Source organism: Apium graveolens, chromosome 8 (genome assembly GCF_009905375.1).
Source record: "Apium graveolens cultivar Ventura chromosome 8, ASM990537v1, whole genome shotgun sequence".
NCBI lineage: Eukaryota > Viridiplantae > Streptophyta > Magnoliopsida > Apiales > Apiaceae > Apium > Apium graveolens.
In genome coordinates, this window is record NC_133654.1 from 5,596,644 (window position 1) to 5,609,070 (window position 12,427).

Here is a 12,427-nt window from a genome sequence, read left to right on the forward strand (position 1 = left end):
TCCACCTTCAAGTGCTGATTTCGAGGAGTTAAAGCTGTTATGTAAAAGTCAGACTGTTTCTATCAAGACCTTGGAAAATCAAATTGGACAAATAGCCAATGCCTTGCTCAATCGTCAACCTGGCACACTTCCCAGTGATACTGAAGTGCCAGGTTGGAAGGAAGCTAAAGAGCAAGTCAAATCTGTCACCTTAAGGTCTGGAAAAGTTGATGATGCTGAAAAAGAAAAAGATGTAGAAGTTGAAGTTGTAGATGAAGAAGGAATACAAAGAAAGAAAGAGGGGGAATCAAGGAAGACTACTGTTGAACACACTCTGCCTGAGGGTAATACAGGGGAGAAACAGCTCTATCCTCCACCACCTTTTCCTAAGTGATTACAAAAACAAAAGCTGGACAAGCAATTTGGTAAGTTTCTGGAGGTGTTCAAGAAACTTCACATCAACATACCTTTCGTTGAGGCTATTGATCAAATGCCTAGTTATGCGAAATTTATGAAAGGTATTCTTTCAAGGAAGGTGAAACTGGATGATCTTGATACCGTTGCTCTAACGGAAGAGTGCAGTGCCGTGCTGCAACAAAAGTTACCTCCAAAACTTAAGGATCCAGGTAGCTACACCATTCCTTGCACCATTGGCAAGTTGTCATTTGACAAGTGCCTTTGCGATTTGGGAGCAAGCATCAATCTGATGCTGTTGTCTATCTTCAAAAAGCTGAATTTGCCTAATCCGAAGCCCACCTACATGTCTCTATAATTAGCTGATCATTCGATTACATACCCACGAGGCATTATGGAGGACGTGCTAGTAAAGGTGGACAAGCTCATCTTTCCAGCAGATTTTATCATTCTGGATTTCGAGGAAGATAAGAAGATTCCCATAATCTTGGGAAGACCTTTCTTGGCTACAGACTATACCTTGATAGATGCGCAAAAAGGTGAACTCACTATGAGGGTGCAAGATCAAGATGTGACATTTAATATGTTCAATGTGATGAAATTCCCTACGAAAGATGAGGAGTGCTTCAAGGTGGATTTGGTCAATTCTGCAATTACTTCAGAACTTGATCATGTGCTAAGGTCTGACGCATTAGAAAAAGCCTTATTGGGGGATTTTGACAGTGAAGATGATGATGGCAATGAGCAGTTACAATATCTAAATATTTCTCCTTGGAAACGTAAGCTAGACATGCCATTTGAATCTCTTGGAAATACTGATCTCAAGAATGCTGAGGGAAAGCTCAAACCATCTACCGAGAAAGCACCTACTTTGGAGCTTAAACCATTGCCTGAACACTTGAGGTATGTTTTTTTAGGTGATGCATCTACTTTGCATGTTATTATTGCATCTGACTTTTCAGGTAGTGATGAGGACAAACTCTTGAGGATTCTGAGACAATTCAAATCAGCCATTGGATGGACTATAGCATATATAAAAGGGATCAGCCCTTCATACTGCATGCATAAAATTCTGCTAGAGGAAGGTAGCAAGCCGAATGGTGAGCAACAACGAAGGCTTAATCCTATCATGAAAGAAGTGGTGAAGAAAGAAATTCTAAAATGGCTGGATGCAGGAATCATATATCCTATTTCTGATAGTTCTTGGGTGAGCCCCGTGCAATGTGTACCTAAGAAAGGAGGAATTACTGTGATAGCAAATGAGAAGAACGAGCTCATCCCCACACCACTCGAACATTCACATAATGGAGGGTATGCATGGACTACAGGAAGTTGAATAAAGCTACGAGGAAGGATCACTTCCATCTTTCATTCATTGATCAGATGCTTTTTAGGTTGGCTGGTCATGAGTATTATTGTCTTCTGGATGGCTCTTCGGGCTGCAATCAGATTTGCATTGCACCAGAAGATCAAGAGAAGACTACTTTCACTTGTCCATTTGGCACGTTTGCTTTTCGCAGAGTTTCTTTTGGCTTATGTGGTGCACCTGCCACTTTTCAGAGATGCATGATGGTTATATTCTCTGATATGATTGGAAATAATGTCGAAGTGTTCATGGACGACTTCTCCGTCTTTGGGCATTCGTATGATGAATGCTTGAATAATCTCCGTTTGGTGCTCAAAAGGTGTGTTGAGACCAATCTGGTGCTCAATTGGGAAAAATGTCACTTCATGGTGCAACAAGGCATCATTCTTGGGCATAAGGTCTCTAGTAAAGGTCTTGAGGTGGATAAAGCCAAGGTGGGCGTCATTGAAAATCTTCCACCACCTATTTCTGTGAAAGGAATCCGTAGCTTTCTTGGTCATGCAGGTTTTTATCGGCGTTTCATCAAGGACTTCTCTAAGATATCTAATCCGTTGTGCAATTTGCTCGAGAAAGATGTGCCTTTCAAATTTGATGATGAATGCTTGGCAGCATTCGAGACTCTCAAGAAGAGTTTAATCACCGCATCAGTTATTACGGCACCCGATTGGAGAGAACCTTTTGAGATGATGTGTGATGCAAGTGATTATGCAGTGGGAGCAGTTCTTGGGCAGCGAAAGACTAATATCTTTCATGTGGTCTACTATGCTAGTAAGACGCTAAATGTATCCCAACTGAACTACACCACTACTGAGAAGGAGCTATTGGCTATAGTTTTTGATTTTGAAAAATTTCGATCTTATCTACTTGGAACAAAGGTGACAGTGTTCACTGATCACGCTGTCATCCGCTATCTGGTCTCAAAGAAGGATTCAAAGCCTAGACTTATTCGTTGGATTCTCTTACTACAGGAATTCGAGTTAGAGATCAACGATCGAAAAGGTACTGAAAATCAAGTAGCTAACCATCTCTCTAGATTGAAGAATCCTAATTCTACTTCACATGATAAGACATTGATCAACGAATCTTTTCCGGATGAGCAGTTGTTCGTAATTCAAGAGGAAGAGCCATGGTTCGCAGACATTGTGAACTATCTTGTTAGCAATATAATGCCTCCTAATATAAATGCGGATCAAAAGAAGAAGTTTCTGCATGAGGTGAAGTGGTACATGTGGGATGAATCATATTTGTTTAGACAGGGAGCTAACCAGATCATCAGGAGATGTATCCCATTATGTGAGACGGAGGGGATATTACGAGACTTTCATTCCACAGCTTATGGTGGACATTATGGTGGTGAAAAGACAGCAGCTCGTATTCTTCAAGCAGGCTTTTTCTGGCCTACGTTATTTTAGGATGCACATTAGTTCGTTTTAAGGTGTGATCGTTGCCAAAGAGTTGGGAATCTTTCCAGAAAGGATGAGATGCCTTTAAATGTGCTACTTGAAATTGAGGTCTTCGATGTTTGGGGAATCGATTTCATGGGACCATTTATCTCGTCCTGCAATAATCAGTACATCTTGCTGGCAGTCGATTATGTCTCGAAAAGGGTAGAAGTCAAAGCTCTACCGACTAATGATGCAAAGGTAGTGTTGAGTTTTCTTCAGAAGCAGATATTCACATGGTTTGGAAGGCCACAAGTTATCATAAGTGATGAAGGGTCACATTTCTGCAATCGTAAGTTCACTTCTATGATGCAATGCTACAATGTGAATCATCGCATTGCTACTGCCTATCATCCGCAAACTAATGGTCAAGTTGAAGTGTCTAATAGAAAGATCAAGCGCATTCTAGAGAAAGTCGTTTGTCCGTCAAGGAAAGATTGGTCTTTGAAGCTCGATGAAGTTGTTTGGGCTTATAGAACAGCATACAAGACTCCACTTGGGATGTCCCCGTTTCAACTTGTCTATGGTAAGGGATGTCATTTACCTGCGGAGCTTGAGCATAAGGCTTATTGGGCGTTGCAGAAGTTAAACCTTGATCTAGGTGCAGCTGGGAAGAAGCGAATGCTTCAGTTAAATGAACTTGATGAATTTCGACTTCAAGCGTATGAAAACAATAAAATGTACAAGGAAAAGGTAAAAAGGTGGCATGACAAGAAGCTATCACTTAAGTCATTCGTGTCGGGGCAACAAGTTCTTCTATTCGACTCTCGTCTCCGACTTTTTCCTGGAAAGTTGAAATCAAGGTGGTATGGACCATTTATCGTCAAAACTGTGTTTTCACATGGAGCGGTGGAGATTTTTGAGAACGATTCGGGCCAAGCATTCAAAGTAAATGGTCAGAGATTGAAGCACTATTATGGGGATACGGAAAACCGTGAAGTGGTTAGTGTCATTTTATTGTCAAATTGATCGCATAACTCCACGCCAAGCTAATAAAGTAAAAGAAGCGCTTCTTGGATGGCAACCCAAGATATGAGACCATAGGATACCTTAGAATATAGTACTTTATCCAAAAACCCAAAAAAAATTACAGAAAAAAATATTTCCAGTAGCCTAGCATGTGCCCGCGTGCTAGGAGCGCGCGCCCGCGTGCTAGGAGCGCGCGACCACGTGCCAGCAGGCGACCGCGTGCGACCCTGACCTTTGAAAAATCGTTTTTCAGCCTAAAAAAAACAAAACAAAAAAATTCACAAAAAAATATAACCCATTAACCCACGATTTTCCCCATACCTTGCCACAATCCCCACTCCTAATCAAATTCTAACCCTAATATTGCCCTATAAATACATACAACCTCTCCATACACATCCCACACACTTTCAAATCTACAAAATCTCTCCTACACACCCAACACAAACTCTCTAACTCTTATTCTCAGTTCTCATGGCCCCAAAGAGATCACGAACTGTGGGTAGCAGCTGCACCAATCCGACTGCTACTGATTCTTCGAGGAATACTGCTGCGAGGCCCCGAATGTTTGATAGGGCTGCTGAAGAAGAGTACGCCAAGCTTCTGACTAAGCCTATTATGAGGGAGAGGGGGTTCTTTCCATCAGGGAGGGATGGTGAGTTGCTGTCGATGATTGCTGGGAAGGGATGGATTATATTCTGCCAGTCAACTGAGGCGGTTCCGATGAGTATCGTTCGCGAGTTCTATGGGAACGCCAAGGCCGACAAGAATGGGTTTTCTGTTGTTCGTGGGCTTACTGTTGACTATCATCCCGAGGCGATTCGCCGTGTGATTGGACAGTGACAAAGGGAACCACTTGAGGAGAACTGGAATTCAAAGGCCCCTGAGGACTTTGATTTGGACTTGATTGTTGCTACTCTCACTCAGCCGGGCACATTATGGAAGTTCAAAAAGGGATCCAACGATTATCATACTTTCCCTGCTACCGCGATGAACAGGTATGCTCGTGCTTGGAATGCGTTTATATGTGATAATATTCTTCCTTCTTCGCATGCACATGAGGTTACTGTGGAGAGGGCGTGGTTGTTATGGGGGATTCTGAAAGATGACCATATGGACCTTGGTGAGTACATCTACCAAGGGATTTTGAAGTTTTTGAGAGGGAAATCGCAATACTCTATCCCGTATGCCTCTATTATCACAAAGCTTTGCACGGCAGTTGGAGTCCAGTGGTCTTCTTATGAGCAGCTGCAGATGTCGATCGCTCATATTGATTCATCGACTTTGAATGCGATGCAGGAGTGGACAAGTGGAGAGCCCGAGCTACATGGTTTGGGGTATCGGTTTGATCACCTTCCAGGAGGAGTTCCAGCAGCTGGTGCTACCATGGCTAGGCTTAGGAAGAGGCAGGCTCTTCGAGAGCCCAGGGAGTAAATGGTTCGGGATTGGCTGATGTCCAGTTCAGGAGGCTTTCGAAGAGGATGGATGCGATGTATGAGTCGTAAAGTCGGTTTGCGGAGGAGCTCACCCAAGCACTTGGGACTGCATTTAGAGGCCTTGGAGCTAACATCCAGTGGCCCGTTTTTGGTGAGGATTCTGTTTATTCACCTCCTGACACTCCACCCTCTGAGGGTGATGATTATGATTCGTATGAGTAGGTATACCATGTGTTCCTTTCTATTACCTTCATTGGGGACAATGAAGATTTTAAGTTTGGGGGTGGTAGTTAAGGGACGTATTTGTGTGTGTGTCATGTAGTCGCATATTCATGATAGTTTAGTTCATATAGTTGCATATTTTTTCCATATAGTTTTTTTTATTTATAGCTTTATTTATCATGTCATATAGCTCATGCATATACCATGATCCCTATAGCTCATACATATACCATGATCCCTTTGTGTTGCTTTACCGATTAATATGTGATATTGATGCGAGTGTAGTGATAGCGTTAGAGTGCTGTTGAATTTTGTTGGGTTGATATGCATGCTAGAAACACTTGTAATTTCACTAAGTTTTAGAGTATGTTTTTGGACTAGATCGTTGTCATGATTTGATGGTTTTTGAGGTTAATCTATTACTTATACTTAGAATGCATGCTAGGCTCTTAATGATAAAAGATATGAAAAGATAAAAATTGGAATTCATTGCTAGTTGTGGCTAGGCGTCAAATGGCTAGTAGCTGGCTCGTATTGTATACGAGTAGTCTAGGGTTGAGCAAGATGGAGCGAAACGCACTTGCTCAGAAATTGAAAAAAAAAATTATATGTGTGAAAAAAAAAAGAAAAAGAAAAAAAATGGTTTAATGCACAATTGATCACGAGTGGGCTCTTTGGTATTCGAGTTATTAAGTTCTTAGGGGACTTTGGGCCTAGTGACCTAAGGATTTTATAGTCTGGGATTCGCTAACCTAACGCTCGCTAAATGGGTACCATTGCATAAGTCTTTTGTGGACCTCACTCATTGCACGATCAAATAAGCATTTGTTTTATGTGTTGAATAAAAGGATGATTCCGTAATAAACTCCAATAATCTTGTAGTGTTATAAGTCATTTTGTATCTAGAATATATTCTTCGTATAAGCGTGTGATTGCCTTGAGGATAACTAAGTTATGGTGACTGATCTAGTTTCGGAGCATATCTGTTAAGCATTCGCATACACCACGTTTCTAGTTGTATGTTAGCTTGTGTGATTTGATTGATCTTTAGTCGCCTAATTGCATTTGTTGATATTTCATGTGTCGGTTGGTTTAGTCATCGTGAGGGGATCGCTGCACTCATCTAGTTGCATTCATGCATATTTTATTCTGAGTTTGAGTCTGTGATGCTTGAGGACAAACATCGATTCAAGTTTGGGGGTGTGATAAGTGACATTTTATACCACTTAGAGCATCTCATAACAGTTTGAATTGGTGTCTTGGACTCAAGTATTTTGTGTATTTGACGCGTTTTCTAGTGTGTTTCCATTTCAGGGTATAACTTGCTTAGATAGGTGGTTTTCATCAAATAAAGCTTAAGAAAGTGCTTGGAATCAGTCTAGGGGTGATGAGCGAAGAAATCAACAAAAACAGGAGCAAAATAGGGAATTTTCCAGAAAGGTAGCACGTGACCGCGCGCCAGGAGCCGGCGACCGCATGCCAGCAAGCGGCCGCGTGGAGACAGCAGGCGACCGTGTGCGTGCGGAATTTCAGAAGCTGGATTTTATTAATTCAAGTACAATTGGGCTTCTTTTGGTGTGGTGACTCCTGGACGCTTATATAAACCTTATGGGAAGACGTTTTCATAATCAAGAGCGAAGGCAAGAAGATTGAGAAGACCATTTTAGCACGCAACAACGAAGACGAGGAAGCATTCGTTTATCTTGTGATTCTTTTAATTTGTTGTAACAGTGGATGCTAGTTTTCTTTATGCTTTGAACCTTAATACTCTTGTGACGTACTTCTTTATTTATAAGTATTTTTATTAGCCTTATATCGTTGTGTTATTATCATGCTTCCATATGAACTCATGGTGATGATGAGTTCAATCATGGGCTAATCGTGATCATGGGATTCTAACGTATTTACTATGGAATTCTTTAGTTAATTGTCTAATACCTTGGTATATGGTGATTGTATGATATCTAGTATATGTTGTGCTTATTCGTCTTATATGCGTCGCGAACATGTAAGATAGCTTGTTAATCTCTTGTGAAGCGACAGTAGATCTTGAGATTTAGAACTTGCCATGCTAGCATAGGTTTATGTATTGTATGCATGATTAATGGGTAACTCTAACCGTTTTACTTGTCCTGTGTAATCATCATGAATAACTTGCGCTTAAATCGTTATGTTGTCAAATTCTGTAGACATATAGGGTCTCAACATAATTGATACCTATTCAACTTCTATCTAAATTGTGGATGCTTGGTAGAATGGTATTCGTACAACGAAAATTGGCGTTTATCAGTTTCGTGTTGTTCGATTAATATCATCACCATTACATGCTAAGGTTAATAACAATAACTATTGAATGAAGCAGTAATGAAGTTAGGATCTCATGTGTGTTTTATATTATTAATTCAAGTATTTAATTCTCGTAGTTAATATTAGTTAACCAATCTTAATTGTTATTATCTTGGCATTGAAGAATAAGCATACATCGGTGAGTATGTGTTAATTAAATATAATTAATCAGAGTCTCTGTGAGAACGAACTAGAAATCATTCTATATTACTTGCGAACGCGTATACTTGCGTGAATTATTTAGCGCATGCTTTGTGCCTAACAGTTTAATAAGATAAAAATCTATAAATAGAACTTATATTGATCAATTTGTCAAAGGAAATTCTGGATTTCTGCGAGGCACTGCAGTTCTTAACACACCGTTCCAACAAAGGCTTAGTGGAGTTGATTCTTCACACCAAGTCGAGAGAACATCAGCAGGTCATTTCATATGCCAGTCACCGATATTTTCCATAAGAACTGGAACTTTCTCTTTGTATAATTATACAGTGGTGGTATCTGATTTTATTTCGAACAATTTATAGTCAAAGTTAGTTAACCATATAAGTTAACATGCTATAGTCTCTTGACTTACAAAATATAGATTAACCAACAAGAATTTCTTATCAGAAGTAATTTTAAACATGTGTATGTGTACATGGGAAGGGCCTGTATCTACTTGAAAGGCTAGAAAATCCATTTGTCCTAGAAGCATTTTCTACAACTATTTGAGAATTCTGATCATTATTTTAATATCACATTAACCACTATGAACATTGGTATATTTATCTTTCATCGGACATATCAAAAACATTGACAGGACAATATCAAGATCCATCACTGAGGACATTGATGCAATCTGAAGACTCTCACCGGAGTATGATTACCCATAATCTGGATTCATCAGGTTTGGATATTTAGTCATCAAAAACTTTAGCATAACGTTTTCCCATTCAAAAATTCAGTATTATTGAAACTAACAAGTCCTCAAGAATTGGTTTTATGAATTCTTTCTTATCGTTTTGTTACATACCCTAATGTAACTTTAGTAAGAGCTCCAGTTGACAGGAAAAATGAAAGTTAACAAACTCTAGGCGGTGTACCAACCCATATTCAGAAACCATCAGGTTATTAATCATTTTGCATTTTCAAGTTTATATTTAATTTTACTATGTGGCGTATTTTTTCCAATGTTAACCTAAAAATTACCAATTGAAAATCACTCATTAAACCGTGAATTTATGTAGGATCTTTTGTTCACAATATTAGAAACGCAGTTACTACTCCTCCGCATCATAACATACCATCTGGAACAACCTCACCAGGTTAAGCATAAAACTTCATAGATTTAAGAGACTACCATTTTGATGTGTACATAATGTATTAATAATTTATCTGAATTAATTAGTAGTTGTTTTATTTTCATTTTACTTGATATTAAGTTACTTTACACCGACGACTGTGAGATAAAACTTTTGATATAGTGCAAAGCCCTTTAACACAAATTATCAACAATACGCCAAAATCCCAAAATAGTCATGTTAGGTTTCAGCTCCCTGCTTTGCGGATTACACCACAGACCAATCATAATATTGGTACTGATCAACAAATCAAGGATGGTATATTCGACAAAGGTAAATTTATTATTTTCCGGATTCTAGACTAATATTTACTTATATTAGTTTGTATTTTTCTAATATATGTTTGGTGACACATGTATATAGGACGCAAGCGGTATCACCGTGGGAATGGTGACAGAAACTTAAATCAGCATGTTGTGATGAAAGAAAACATCCTTCCGAATGTTATGTCCTCTCATGATATTGGTATGTTATATATTTATTTTTATCATAGTTGTAGAATTATATTCATCCAATTCTAACATCTAAATTGATATATCCTCAGACATATCAACTCAATCCACACGCCAACATATCAATCAATCAGGTAGGACAATGATACAATCTATTGCCTCTCAGCGGAGTGTGATTACACATCAGCACCGTTCATCAGGTTTAGTAACTATCGTATATTATATTCATTTGATTGTATAGTCTGGTTATCGCATTTTAACATTGTATGTTATATTCATTTTACAATATATTCTTTCCCTTTCAATCCATTAACTACGTTTAGGTACAAGTTATTCCCAACTTCTTAATTTTTTTGCTGTTTTTTTCTCAGACACTATTGGTGCTACTATAAAAAAATCCGATTAACAGGATCAACGAAAATCATGATAAGTCTCCTGCCAGCGTAACAACGTGATTGCTGAGCCCTTCAGGTTACTGCTCACTTTACAATTTTAGTTTTTTGATTCTTTATTTAAAATGATATAATTGTTGGCCATATTTAACTAAAGTCAAAAGTTGATGATAAAAAATTGCATGTGTAGGATATACCGACCGTTCTCGTAATAACAAAGTGAAGAGTTGTCCAAAATATACCAAACAATCTGGAACGAACTCACCAGGTTTCAGTCTAACCTTGAATTAATTTATGTTTTATGGTTCAGTTACCTGATATACGAGCAATAAAAGGTCATGTTTTGTTTCAGCTTCCCGCTTCCCGGATTAAACCACGAAACAGTGGTACTTTAGAGATTGAGCAACAAATTAAGTATGATACTTTCAATAAAGGTAAATCCTATTTTTTACATCAATAAATCCAATTAAAACATTTCACATCAGTTTTCATGTCATTTTGTACACAATTTTATACACTAGTATTACTCATATTTTTATGCCTTCATTATGTTTCACCTCCTTGTCATTTACATTATTAACTACTTATAAAGTTTATTCTTTAATATTTGTTCTTTTTCAAATTAATTATACGCGCATATAATCATTGAACTTCGAACTCTTGATCTCCTCAAAATAATTCACTTCAAAGAGAACTCACTTTTTTGGTTTTAATCTTATATATAAGCTGAGTGGTCCATTTCTGCTTAGAAGCCCAACTCCGATAATAGCCCAATCCATGAACTCCATTTAATTTAAAAGCCCCATCCATTTCTAGTTAATTATCCATCTAATTTTCATTAGTCTTTCTCACTTGAACGGGCCACACTTTCGATTAACCAGCTCGTTTTAAAATATTTTATACTCACTCCGTCCCAATTCTTTACATTTAGTTTGGGCACGGAGATCAAGAAATATGTATAAAATAGTGAAAAAGAGAAAAAAAAGAAAAGTGGGTGAAGTGGTTTCCTAATGATTTTTAATGTATAAAAGGGAGATAGTGGAGTAGAAGTAGTGTGAAAAGGAAGAAAAAGTGATCAGACCCATCGATTATTTGTGGTAAATTTTGAAATGTAAATAATTGGATAGAAACATCCCAAAAAAACGAAAGTATAAAGAAAATGGTTGGATAGAGGGAGTAACTTATAAGCAAGAGTCATAAATATTTTTTTCTTATAATTTACTATACCACCGAACCAAACGGATCATACCTATCTCGAGTAAACAATATCAACTAATAATTTATTGTTAATTAGTTATCAGAATCCGCTAACATTCTCAATATTTTTTAACCACAATCATATCTGATAAGAATATTGATTTCCATCTTGAATATTTATTTACAAATATAAATATAACGAAGATAAGGCGTGTAAATGTATTTTACCACAAGAACTTAAAGATTTTAAAATTAATTTTAAATAATTATTTAAAGTTAAATGAGTTTTCAATATAAAGCTAAGATTGTTTTTTATAAAAGGAGATAAATTTTATTATTAAAAAATGTCATTCAATTTTATATATAAATTTTAATAATTTTAAATGATTTTTGTAAAATTAAATTTAGGAACCTTTTTCCCTTACGATAATATTCAGAAATCTATCGGTGAAATATTTGAACCATCCATTTCTGAACTGAACTCGTATAAACACAAGAGAAGAGGACAAAACTTAACTTTATGCATTCTCAATCTCATCACATTGATTGTCTCTTCACATGGAGCGTTCTCTTCTCATCTGCTTTAATTCACACTTCCGTCGAGGGTGTTCTAAAATACGAGAATCAAAATAATTAGTCGATAAAGATACGTGATTAAGCGGAATAATTAATTAAAAATAATTTCTAAATTATTGATATGTTTAAAAATATATAATTAATTAAGTATATGCTTATTGTATATCACTGATCATCGTACGTATAAAATTTACAATTGATTAGAATTTATATATAAATGTACAGAATTTAATAACTCGAAAAATTCAAAAATAAAAAATACATCAAATACAAAAATAACAAAGCTGTTATAGTTA